The sequence below is a fragment of the Theobroma umbraticum genome, unplaced genomic scaffold, assembly GCF_002168275.2.
Source record: "Theobroma umbraticum cultivar Fairchild unplaced genomic scaffold, ASM216827v3 scaffold_30.0, whole genome shotgun sequence".
Classification (NCBI taxonomy): Eukaryota; Viridiplantae; Streptophyta; class Magnoliopsida; order Malvales; family Malvaceae; genus Theobroma; species Theobroma umbraticum.
In genome coordinates this window covers 14,876,738-14,890,640 of record NW_018397254.1, presented here as the reverse complement: position 1 = coordinate 14,890,640, position 13,903 = coordinate 14,876,738, and positions in this window count along the sequence as shown.

The following is a 13,903-nucleotide window of genomic DNA, read 5'->3' as shown; positions in this document are numbered from 1 at the left end:
GCCAAGGGCACTTCGTGATAATAAGGGACACTTCACTAGATGATAGGAGTATAGATTATGTATTGATAGTAGGTGAGTATTCAAACGTATTTCCAAATGAATTACCCTAATTTCCTCTCAAAAGGAAATTGAATTTTATGTTGATTTGATTATAGATACGTAGTCAATTTCGATACATCCTTACAGAATGGCACTAGTTGAATTAAGAGAGCTTAAGGAACAATTGGATGACTTTTTGAATAAGGGTTTTATTTACCCTAATGTTTCAACTTTGAAAGCTCCAATGCTATTCATGAAGAAAAAGGATGGTAGCCTTATCTTATGCATTGACTACCAACAATTGAATAAGGTTACTATGAAGAATAAATATCCACTCCCAAGGATCGATGACTTGTTTAATCAGTTACAGGGTGTCGTGTGCTTCTCTAAATTGATTTACGATCACAACATCACCAATTGAGAATAAAAGAATGTGATGTACCCAAAACAAAGTGCTCCGAACACGTTGTGGGCATTATGAATTTCTAGTGATGTCATTTGGACTCACTAATCAACCTGTAGCATTTATGGATATAATGAACAAAGTATTTTGGACGTATATGGATAAATTTATGGTCATATTTATCGATGATATTTGCTGTACTCTAAAAGCCTGAAGGAACATGAACAACATTTAATAATTGTGTTACAAACCCTTAAAAAGCATAGATGATATGCCAAATTTTTGAAGTTTGAATTTTAGCTCAATAAAGTCAGTTTTTAAGGACACGTGTCTAAACAAGGGGTACAAGTTGACCCTAGTAAAGTAAAAGCTATGAAGAATTGGTCAAGGTCAACGTTTATAACAAAAGTTAAAAGTTTTCTAGGCTTAGTCTAATATTACAGATGTTTTGTACAAGAGTTTTCTAAAATTGCATCTCTTTTGACAAGACTTACTAAAAAAGAGTTAAGTTGATTAGTCTGATGCATATGAGGCTCCTTTTCAGAGATTTAAAGCTTGTCTCACTTTTACACTTATTTTAAGCTTGTCCTGTGGATCTAGAGGCTATACCATGTATTGCGATGCATCATGGGTTGGGTGTTGATGCAACTTGGGAAAGTTATAGTTTATGACTCCTGACAATTAAAGAGGCATGAACAAAATTATCTTACACATGACCTAAAGATGGCCACAATCGTATTTGCTTTAAAAATTTGGCATCATTATCTCAATGATGAAACTTGCGAAATATATACTGATCACAAGAGTTTGACGTCTATATTTCAACAAAAAGATTTGAATTTGAGGTAGCATAGGCGGTTGTAACTGTTGAAAGATTATGACTACACCATACTCTACCATCCTAGCAAGGCCAATGTGGTGGCGAATGCTTTGAGCCAGAAGTCGATGGGAAGTTTGGCACATGCGACAATAGAGAAAAGATCTTTGGTGCAGAGTTTGTATGATCTGGGCAATATGGGTGTACACTTTAAGGTTAATGATTCTAACACCTTTTTGGAGGATTTTAGAGTTCTACCAATGATACTAGATCAGATTAAACTTGCCTAAGACCAAGATGAATATATGGTGAAAATATTTGGTGACATGAGAAAAGATAGAGCTCGAGACTTTGTGTACAGCACAGATGGTTTAATGAGATATCGATCATAAATTTATGTGCCAAATATGGATGGATTAAAGAATGAAATTTTGGAAGAGGCTCACGTGGTAGCTTATGCAATACACCTACGAGCCACCAAGATGTATCACGATTTGAAATCAATTTACTAGTGGCCAGGATTAAAGAGAAACATGACTGAATATGTTTCTAAGTGTTTAACATGTCAGCAAGTAAAACCTGAGCATCAAAAACCTTCAAGGCTGCAGCAACAATTATCGATTCCCTAGTGGAAATGGAAACATGCAGTAATGGACTTTGTGACAAGTTTATCGTGAGCTAGGGGTGGCCATGATGCCATTTGGGTGACAATTGATCAGCTAACTAAGTCTACTCACTTCTTCGATCAAGGCTAAGTATGGAGTAATTCGGTATGCCCAAATATTCATTAATAAAATTGTAAGGCAACATGGTGTTTCGGTAACAATAGTGTTCGACAAAGGATCCTAGTTCACGAGTCAATTTTGGATGAAATTTTAAGTCATCTTAGGCACAAGATTGCATTTTAGTATGGCTTTCCACCCACAAACGGATGGTCAATCCGAGCACACCATCCAGATGCTCAAAGATATGTCAAGGGCAATTGTGCTCGATTTTGGAGTCTCATGGAACATTTAATTGCCTTTCATCGTGTTTGCTTATAACAATAGCTATCAAGCCACGATTGGTATGGCCCCATATGAGGCTTTGTATGGGCAAAGGTGTAGATCACCTATTCATTAGTTTGAAGTTAGGGTACGAAAACTCTTAGGCCAGGGATGGTCAAAGAAGCTGAATGAGGTGTTCAAGTAATTCAAGGAAAGATGGTAACGACTCAAAGTCATCAAAAATCTTACGTCGATAATAGGCGAAAGCCTTTGAAATTTGAAATTGGTGATTATGTGCTTTTGAAAATCTCACCAACCAAGGGAGTGAATAAATTTGATAAAAAAAGGAAATTGAGTTCTAGATACATTGGACCTTTAAGGTATTAAGACACGTTGGCGTAGTTGCTTATCATTTGGCATTACTGCCCAATATGTCTGATGTTCATCCGGCCTTTCATGTGTCCATGCTTAGGAATATGTTCTTGATCTTTCACTTGTGATACAGTGTGAAGAAGTCTAGCTACAAAACAAACTTAGTTATGAGGAGCAGCCTATAGCCATATTAGATCGGCAAGTAAAATGACTTTGTTCCAATGATATTGCTATGGTGAAAGTATTGTGGCAAAGCCACTCAATTGAAGAAGCCACATCGAAGCTTGAGGAAGAATGAGAAAGAATAATCCCTATCTTTTTGAGGTTTTATATGAGTTTTAAGTTATGGTGTGTAATTAAAATTCGAGGACGAATTTTCTATAAAGAAGGGAGAATGGAATACTCATAATTTTTGATGTTATATAAGTTAAACTAGAATGATCTATTATATATATTGTGCCGTGAGGAAACTGATGATATGTTATATATGTTGAGTATTTAAGAGTATATATGTTGACCGCTAGGCAAATTTTTGACGAAATGTGTGATAAATTCTATGATTTGGATGTTTGATTTGTGTTTGATTTGATAATGGATGATATGTTATGTGTGGGTTGAATTTAAGAGACAACCTTAGGCTACCAAATCAGTTTAAATCGGGCTTAAATGCCCTAAAATGGAACCTTTCTCAATTTATCCCTTTTTCCTTCATTCCTTCACCATTCTCTATCAAATTTTACCCCCTTCAAACCCACTCAAATCCAACAATCAATCTTGGATTCTAAGTGTTGAAGGAAGGAGATTTCACTCCCAAAAGCTTGATTTATGATTTTTACTTTCTCTCTTTAAAACCTAAAACCCTAACTCTCAATAATGATTTTTAAAGCACTTAGTTATTTGGAGTAAATTTAAAGCTTGGGAATAACTTCTAGAAGTAAGATTAAGCATTTATACCATTTGATTTCTAATTTAACTAGTGAATAACTTAGATCTTGGTTTGGTTCAGCTTTCGTGAAATTGGCCGCCTTGAGTTGATTGAGGAATTGGGATAAACAATAGCACAATCCAACTTTTATGGTATGGGTTTAGCTCATTATTGAAGGATTTGAGCTTATACGTTGGATTGCTAAAGATTTGATTATTTTTTAGCAAGTTGGCATTTTTTGAAAGCCAGGACTTAACTAGTTTGTGATGTTTTGATGTGCTTAAAGGATTGAGCCATTGGGCACATTTGTAAGCTCAAATACAATTAGAGGCCAAGAATTAACGTTTGGCTATGGAGTACCTTCAATTTGTCACTGTGAGTGGGTTAATTAAATGCATGAGTTGCATAACGCATGGAAAATGCACTGCACTGGTACTATATTATGAATGTAGGCCTAGTTGGACATGCATAAGCTAGAGAACTGTGTATGTATATATGTGAATGTGATTGCCTAGATGGGTGTGGCTAGGCTAGTATATTGTTGAAGTACCTGTTAGTATATGTGTTTGCCTTTGAATGCCATTGTGAAGCATGAGCTGTTAGACATTTAGGCGATGTATGATTTTAATGGCTACTGGATATGTTATGACTAAACCAGTGTGCTGGTGATGCTACGATGTGAGATTAAATTGACCATTTGTTGACAGAATATTGATGTATGATCTGATGTGATATTATTCAAGTTTACGGGCCATGAGGCCATGATTAAATTAAAATCAGATTGTTGATGTATATGTAGCCAGTGAGCCATGATTATTGAGGCATTTAGAACTTTAATGAGCTTATTGACAAAAAAAAGCTCGATAAACATGATTGTTGCTATGTTGTGGACATATGGAATGATAGACACATAATGATCTCATTGTCAAATTGTGTGTCGTTTGAGGAATGAATTCTAGACGTTGATTTGACTAAAAGTTAAGTGAATTCCATTACCCTATGACTATGTGTGTGCACGTAGAGATGGTGGTAAACTAAGGCTGTGGTTTAGTCCTGCTTGTGTTTCACACCTGCAATTCCATGATGACGCTTGTCTAGAGATTTACTCCAAGCAATGCAACCAACAAGAGATTACTCTGGGTGAAGCTGACTGTTAGGAGATTACTCCAGTTGATGATATGATTTTTCGCTGTTGCTTTGGGCTAGGTGTGATTTGACTCTCCACCCGTTGCTTCAGCACATGAATGACTTGTGCTCCGCCAACCACTTCAGCTTTGGGCATGATTTGTTTCTCCGTCGACTAGCCATTGCACGTGATTTGACTATGTCTAGGGGAGGACCACTTGACTACTTAAGGTGTATGTGATGTGAGATAGCCTGAAAGAGGCTTAAATAAACATAATATGAATCAATACGATACTCCAGCAACTAGAGTGTGCCTTGGACAATGATGTGACTGACTATGTTTTGATCCGAGAGTAAGCTAATGGATCTTTGGAGATCTTAAGGATGATGATAAGCCCCCATATTGGAGACTTACAGGTAATGTTATGCCCTATATTTGGAGATGCTCGCTAGATCATGTAGATGCATTGAGATTTCAATGTCTATTATGTGGTTAACATATGTATATAATCTTGATTATGTGCACCACTCACTGAGGATTATAGTACTCACCCAGTTTTGTACCATGTGCATATAAAAAAGCCATTGGACAAAGTATGGGAAGGGTCATCTATTGACAGACTGATTTTGGCATTTGGTAGGTCCCTTATTTTGGTCACTATGTTGGGTCAAATCCACATTACTTCTACACTCTAAATTTTAAGCTTAGAAAAAAAATGTATTCCGGACATTGTAGGCATTGAATGCCATGTAATATTGTGTACTAAGGGTTGTTATGTATGTATCCACTTGAACGGTCAAGGTGTGACCTTATGATATTGTATGAATTATATGCCAAGGATGGTGTACTATGTTGAACTTGCATTTTATTTATGAATACGACATGAAATCCTCTTGGCTGTGTTGTTTGATTTTGAACCCTAAGGCTTGCTCGGGCCTCGTGGGCTTTGCATGCCGCGGCTCATGCGCTTGTCACAGACCCAAGTTTAGGTTGTGTCATTTATAAAAAGATTTTAAGGAGTACCTTCCACTAGTTGCAGCTTTCAGATAGCTCCATCATCAAGTTCATCACTTAAATCGTGTATCTCTTGAATATAACTCCATAACTTATCCATTACGAAATTCCCCCAAATAATTGACTTCTTAATTCATTTTCTATTGCCAACGACTATCTATCCATGTCCCATATTCACATAGCTTTCTTTCCTTTTAATAACCAGAGCAAACAATCTTGGAGACTCACATTAAGAACCATATTTAAGGCCATGCATCATTCGCAAAAGAAATTGCTTTCCATTCCTACTGTCGTAATGTTTGAGTCCTAAAACTCAAGTGCTTGATGTAAAAAGGAGTCACCATCACTCTTTTTAAAATAGGTGTAATTGAACACCAAGTGAATCTATTTTCCTAATGAGGTCCTAAGCTTGACTTAGGTTCATTAAAAAGAATAAGTTCTAGTCTATGAAGCAAATTAGGTTCGAGAGTTATTTAACACGTGAGGAGAAGTTATAGCACCCTCGCAACACACACTTTGTTGGTATCTAAATTAGTTGAGTCCTTTAAGCCTTATTAAATAAAATCTATTTCAATATTCAATCTTACTTCCTTTTGTTTTGTTGTTTTTCAAATAAATAAATAAAGATTCTTGATATTGAAAATTTTCCAAAATCTCCAAAACCTTATGACATAATTTTATAAGATTTTCTCACCTAGAAATTCTCAAGAAGCCACCTCTTTTGGTATCCTTGACATTCCATTATTGGAAAATTTATCTATTTAATTCTATATTTTTATCTTTTTTATTTTATTCAAATATTTATACAAATCCTTGGTATTGAAAATTTTCCAAAATATCTAAACTCATATGCCATAATTTTGGATGATTTTCCCACTTAGAAATTCTTAAGAAGCCACCTCTCTTAGCATTCTCGAGATTTTATCATTGGAGAATTTCCACAAATCTATGTAAACTCCTAATAAAAATAATAAAAATAAAAACAATATATTCATATTCATAAAAATAAAAATAAAAATAAAAAGGAAACTCACCTAATTAAGATGAAAAACCAAAAAGGAAACCAAAGTAATGGCCAAGGTTACCCAGATAGATTCATGCATACCAAAATACCAAGTGTGCACTGTCAAAAATAAAAAGCTCCCTCGAACTCTATCGAAGAAACTAGAATGTTTTTTCTACTTCTCCTTTCCTTATTCTCTCTTTAATTGGATAGTTTCTTTAGAAACTAAATTGATTCTCTACATCTAAAAAATTAGAAACCCATGGACCAAAAACTCAAAAACTATTTTCTCTCCTTTGCCAAATACCTCCGTTGTTTTTTTTTTTTTTTTTTTGGTCTGCTTTGACATTGATACTTAGGCATATTATACCCAATGTGTTATATTCCTTCTTGAATTGGTTTCTTGAGTTTTAATTCAATCTAACTTAATCTTTTTTAGATTTTCTAGTTTATCTAGGATTAGAATTGATGTAAACATATCCTTACCCTTTTTCATGTTTAGCTCCTTTTTTCATGTTATTTTCTTAATTTTCATATTTTTTTTTATATTTTCAAAATTCAATAGACAACTCGAACAAAATGGGGTGTCTACATCTACAATAACCCCTATGTTAATTAAAATAGGCAAAAATATTTATCAATTGGCAATAGAGGAAAAATAATGTTTTTCCAACTGCTCAAACATTTACAAACCCAAACATTAGGTAACAGGGCACACTGATCTTAGTCGTTCTTGCAATCATGATTTTCCTCCATAAATTTTCAGATTCATTCCCATACCTCCATATCCATTTAGTTAACAGTGGCCTATTTCTGACCTCTAAATCAATCAAGCCAAGTCCCCCATCTTCTTTGTAATTAATAATCGTATCCCACTTTATGTAATGAATACCACCATTTGGATCTACTAACCAAAGAAATCACTCTGAATCTTCTCAATTCTCCTTGACTCCTTGAGGCATATTAAATAAGGACATGAAAAGATAGGAAGGCTACGAATTACTTATTTCAACAATATGACCTGCCCCCCACTTGTTAGCTTTAAAATTGATTTTAGTTTTGAAATGACAAAATTGAATGATCTCATATACTTTGAAATTAAATGAGAATGATTTTGAACTTGAAGAACATTCCTTAAAGTGTTTTGAAGTTATTTGTAAAAAGAAAAAACTATTGGAACACTTTAAAACACAAGCTCTAGCTAATAGAATCAAATTCTGTAAGTGAAGCATGATTCTTTACAAAACAGAAAGCAATATCTCTTCTCTATAACAAGAAGATCAACCTTTCAGTAAGTAAGCATTGATTCTTGATCAAACAAAAAGCTACTGGAAGTGGAAGAATCGATGTCTGAAAAACAAAAGATCGATTCCTTAAGGTAGAAACATAATGAAAAGACACTGAAAAAGAAGAACAACTTCTCAAGTATCCAATGATCGATTCTCAAAGCTGTAAAAACAAAAGATTGGAAACTTGTTGAATAAGCAAGGTGGAGACAAAGACAAGAATGGAAAAAGAAAAATCAAATTTAAAATTTCAATTTGGCGTTCAATGGATAAAAAGAATCAACTTTTGGAGAACGTAACGATCGGTTCTCACAAAACAAAATGCTCTAAACTTGAAGTAAAGCAGGAAAAACAACTGCTCAGGAACGTCGCTAATCAATTCTCGCAAACAAGAAGCATCAGACTCAAATAAAGCGATAATAATCGATGAATCAAGAGTAGAAGAGATCGATTCTTAAAAAACAGAATGTCTTTGGTGCAAAAGAATTGACTCTCACATGTCTATTGATCGATTTCTGAAGGTCGACTAATGTAATTCAAATGGTCCCAACTTTTGAAAATTGAGCAAAAACTTCTCTTTAACAAGCAGAAATTTAAAAGACTTATAAATACCTTTGTGAATGACCTTTTCAAGAGAGAAAAATAACTAGCAAAAAAAGAGAGCAAGAAAATCACTCCAAAAAGAAAAAAAAAGTAAAATTTTCTCAAAGTTCATTCCTTTCTCTCTTTAGAGTAAACTCTCAAAAACAAAGTATTATTTCTTAAGCTTATTTTTTGATCCATCTTCATTCTTTATAACTAATCTCACCTCATCAGCCTTTTTAGAGGTTTAAAGCTTTTAATTCATTATTGTAAATTTATACCTCCATAGCGAAAGGTAGAAAGGTTATACCTCCTTGAAAAGGTAGAGAGCTGCGCTTAATCTTTGAAATGCAATGTTGTAAAGTAGGTTTACTTGTTAAAAGATTGCACTTGATCCTTAAAAGGTAGTTACTTGTCAAGGTTATGCTTTGTCACGGGCCACAGTCCGAACCCACCAGGAGGCCCAAGAGGGTGCCAGCCCAGTCCAGACCCACCTGGAGGCCCAAGAGGTGCCAGCCCAGTCCAGACCACTTGGAGGCCCAAGAGGGTGCCAGCCCAGTCCAGTCACACCAGGGGGCCCAGAAGGGGTGCGGCCCACGGAGGGGGGGCTGCTGGAAAATTCAAATTTTCCCTCCCAACCGAACTTCTAGAACCTTCCAAAACTTTGGAGGGAAATCTTTTGGGGGGGAATACTTTGAATGAAAACTTTGGAGGGAAATCTTTTGGGGGAATACTTTGAATTAAAAACTTTGGAGGGAAAAGTGGGTGGGAACCTTGGCTATAAATAGCCCCATCCACCATTCTGTAAATCATCCATTTTGCATCCATTCTTGCATCCTTTGTATTTCAATCATTCAATATAAAGAGTTTAGTTTTTCTCTAGCATTCTCTTCCCATTTTTCCTTCCTTGTTTATGCAAGCTTGCTTGCCGGCTTAAAGCCATTGTGCGGGGTGTTGAGTGCTTGTCGGGTGAGTAAGGCTGACTTGGGTTCTACTGCCGAGCTAAGGCTGAATCCAAGGCCGCACGAAGGTGGTCTTAAGAATCGCCCCGTGACAGTTGGTATCAGAGCCGTTGCACTCCAGGTGTTCGACAGAATTCCCAGAGTGTTGCGATCCAGGTGTTCGAAAATTCCCAATCCAAGTGGGAAGTGTCTGCGACCCAGGTGCTCGACGAAATTCCCCAAAGCAAGTAGGAGGTGATTGAAGGAAGGAATGGCCACCAGCGGATCAAACATGCCCGAGGAGACTCTCGAGGTCAGAGAGACACGTGCTGGTCGAAAGGCAAAGTCCGCCTCACAGACCCAATCCCTGGGCTGGATGCTAGGCTATCCAGGGTGGAGGTAACCGTGGGTGAGATGCGTGACCGCCTTGATGTGCAGGAGGAGCACATGGAAGAGCTTCACGTCGGGATGAGGAACTAAGAGGAGAAACCAAGAGATGGTGAGGGAGACCTTTGAGTTAGTCACCGAAAGAAACGCCCAGCTTTCAAGGGAGATGGAAGCCATGAGGCGAGAGCTTGATGAATTGAAGGAGGAAGTGCGGACAGCAAGGGCCAATAGTGGGCGAGAAGCTGCTGCACACCCGGAAGTAAGGCTTGATGTGCCAAAGCCGAGAGAGTTCCGAGGCCAGAGGGATGCCAAGGAAATAGACAACTTTCTCTGGGGGCTAGAGCAATATTTCAAAGCAACCGGGATTGTGATGGATGACAGACGGATCATCGCAGCATCCATGTATTTGGATGACACGGCCTTACTCTGGTGGAGGAGGCGATGCGACGAGAGCTCGGCAGGAGAGCACCGTGTACACACATGGGTTGATTTCCAGCGGGAGTTACGCCAGCAATTCTACCCCGGAATACGCCAGAGTAGATGGAGGCGGGCAAGTTGCGGCGTCGGCTGGGTCCAATGTGTGCGTGGGGAAATCCGGGACTGCTATGTGAAGGAGTTCAGCGAGCTGGCCTCCTTCAAATGGGTGATCTAGGGGAGAGGCGAGGCTCTCTTCACTCTTCATGGATGGTCTGCAAACCATGGGCCAAGCAAGAATTGCAGAGGCGAGGCAGCTTGACTGCAAGACCTCCTCACTCGAGCCATGGGCAGTGGCCCGAAAGTCTGGTGGATTACTCACGGCTGACGAGGACAGGCCGCAACGCCACCTCCAAGTGACCGAGGGACAAAGGTAAGGTAATGGGCGGACAGCAGAACGATAGCCATGTCCAAGGATAGTGGCGAGGGCAAGCCACACCCAGCGGGTGGAGGGTGTTCCACATCGAGGTCCACGGGATGGTGGCAAGGGCAAGCCACATTCAGGTGGGGAGATAGTTCCACATCAAAGTGGAAGTGCCTCCAGAGAGCAAGAAGAAGGCCCACCACAGAGGGTGTCTTCCTATGCGCGACCGGACCGCATCTCGGGTCCCGAGACTGCCGAAGCGGGCAAAAGCTCTTGCGGCAATGGGCTCGGAGGAGGAGGCTCATCAGCGAACGAGAACCAGCGAGGTGTGGGCGTCAGTGCGACTGGGGCGGGGCAGCGTGAGCAAGTCGGAATTAGTCGGCGGAGGGGGCTCATGTATGCCGAGCTATGATTATTAGTCGGGACAGCCAGTGGAAGCATTGGTGGACACTGGCGCTTCAGAACTCTTCGTGTGTCCGAACAGTGTGCCGCCAAACTAGGCATTAGAGCCAACAGAGCAGGCGGTTGGTGAAGACTGTAAACTCGAAGAGGGTACGCACAAAGGGCATTGCCAAAGGGATCGACTGCATGTGCAGATTGGAGAGTGGCATGGAGCTGTGGACATCGAGATCATCCCGAGGATGACTACGAGATTGTAGCAATGGGGATCGGATTTCTGGATCGAGTTCAAGCCATTCTCATGCCACAAATATGACTGCATATGTGTCTTGGAACAAAAGGGGCAATGCATAGTACCAATCAGATGGGGGGGAACGATCAGCCAACGAAAACACTGTCTGCCATAGCCAAAGGCGTAGGCAAGGGGGAGCAGACAGTTGCTGGGTTGGGTCTAGAGGACACCCTCCCAACAACACATCGAGGCACCGGCAGAAGTGTTGCAGAAGCTTCAGGAAGGCAATGCATTTAAAGCTGTCAGGCCTCCCACCTCCCGCCGAGAAGTTGCTCACGGTGAGCTATAGTGCCAGGGGCACAGCCACACACCGAGGCACCATATCAAGTGGCACCTCCAAGATCCGCCCACGGCAGCGAGGATGCTGCAAGCTTAGGTGGGGGAGGGTGTCACGGTTCGCTGAATCGAAGCCCTACACACGGCAGCGAGGACGCTGCCAGCTTAAGTGGGGGAGGGTGTCACGGGCCACAGTCCAGACCCACCAGGAGGCCCAAGAGGGTGCCAGCCCAGTCCAGACCCACCTGGAGGCCCAAGAGGGTGCCAGCCCAGTCCAGACCCACTTGGAGGCCCAAGAGGGTGCCAGCCCAGTCCAGTCACACCAGGGGGGCCCAGAAGGGGTGCGGCCCACGGAGGGGGGCGTGCTGGAAAATTCAAATTTCCCTCCCAACCGAACTTCTAGAACCTTCCAAAACTTTGGAGAGGAAATCTTTTGGGGGGGAATACTTTGAATTGAAAACTTTGGAGGGATCTTTTGGGGGGAATACTTTGAATTAAAAACTTTGGAGGGAAAAGTGGGTGGGGAACCTTGGCTATTAATAGCCCCATCCACCATTGTGTAAATCATCCATTTTTGCATCCATTCTTGCATCCTTTGTATTTCAATTCATTCAATATAAAGAGTTTTAGTTTTTCTCTTAGCATTCTCTTCCCATTTTTCCTTCCTTGTTTATGCAAGCTTGCTTGCCGGCTTAAAGCCATTGTGCGGGTTGTGAGCGCTTGTCGGGCGTGAGTAAGGCTGACTTGGGTTCTACTGCCGAGCTAAGGGCTGAATCCAACGGCGCACGAAGGTGGTCTTAAGAATCGCCCCGTGACACTTGAACCTAGTTGAAAAAGGCAGATGATAGTAGATTCAAGCTCCTTGTGCTATCAAGGGAGAAAACATAGACTTTGATGGTTGAACCTCTATAAAAATCATGATTGAGGTTTTTGCTTCTTTTTTATACTCATTACTTGCTTTATTCTTCATCTTTAAGCTTTTACACTTTGGTTCTTAAGCTGTGCTTTCAAAGGTTTCATCTTTACCTCTTGAAACCATTCAACCCCCCCCCCCCCCCCTCTTTTTTGGTTTTTTTTATCTTAAGCTTCTTGATCTAACACACGTTGATAGCAATTTTTCCTTTTAACCTTCTAATTTAGCCTCAAACTCTGTCCACCATAAGTTTCCAAAATTTCATCGAAGCTTGTCTAACCCTAATGGTAATCCCAAATAAGTGGATCATACAGCCCTAACCTTATAATGTATTGTAGCTACCCATGATCCTAAAACCTCTGCATTTACTCCAATACGAAACAAGTTGCTTTGCTAAAGGTTAATCTTTAAACAAGATGCAGTCTAAAAACATTATAACACTCTTTTCATATGCCACAAGACTTCAAGATTCGGTTGATATAAAAGTAAAGTATCATCCGCAAATTGCAAATGTGATACTTGTAAACCACCATCGCCAATTGGGATGCCGCAACACAAGTTTTCCTCTTTGGCTTTACCCATCATACAATTAAAGACCTCCACTACCATATTAAGTAAAAATGATGACAAAGGACACCCATCATGTAATCCCCTTTGAAACTTTATTGGTTTTGTGGCTAACCCATTCACTAATACAGATACCGAAGTAGTTGACACACATTTCTTTAGCCATTGCAGCTACTTCTTCTCAAACCCCATCTTTTCCATAGTTAATTCAAGAAACCTCCAATTCACACAGTCATATGTTGTATCAAAGTCCACCTTTAGCATTAGTCACCCACTACAACTTTTTTGCATTAGATCAACCATCTCGTTTGCAATAAATGCTGAATCTAATAATTGTTTGCCTTCAACAAAAGCTAACTAGTTTTCCCCAATCACCTTCTTTAATCTATTTGCTAAAACCTTAGCTATGATTTTGTACACACATCCCACAAGGCTAATAAAGCGATATTCCTCAATAGCACTAGGGTTTTTTATCTTTGGGATCAAAGTGATAAAGCTTCCATTTAGCCCATGCCTTAAACTTCCTTAAAATGTAAAAATCTATGACAAATTTCATTGCCTCATCTTTCACCACTGCCCATTGGGTTCTAAAGAAATTTAAGTTAAATCCATTAGGACCAAGAGCCTTATTTTCATCACACTCCTTAATAACCCTCCAAACTTCAATCTTTGTAAATAGAGACTCCGACTTTGAAACATACTCATATTTCAATGTCTGAATTCCACATTTTATATCT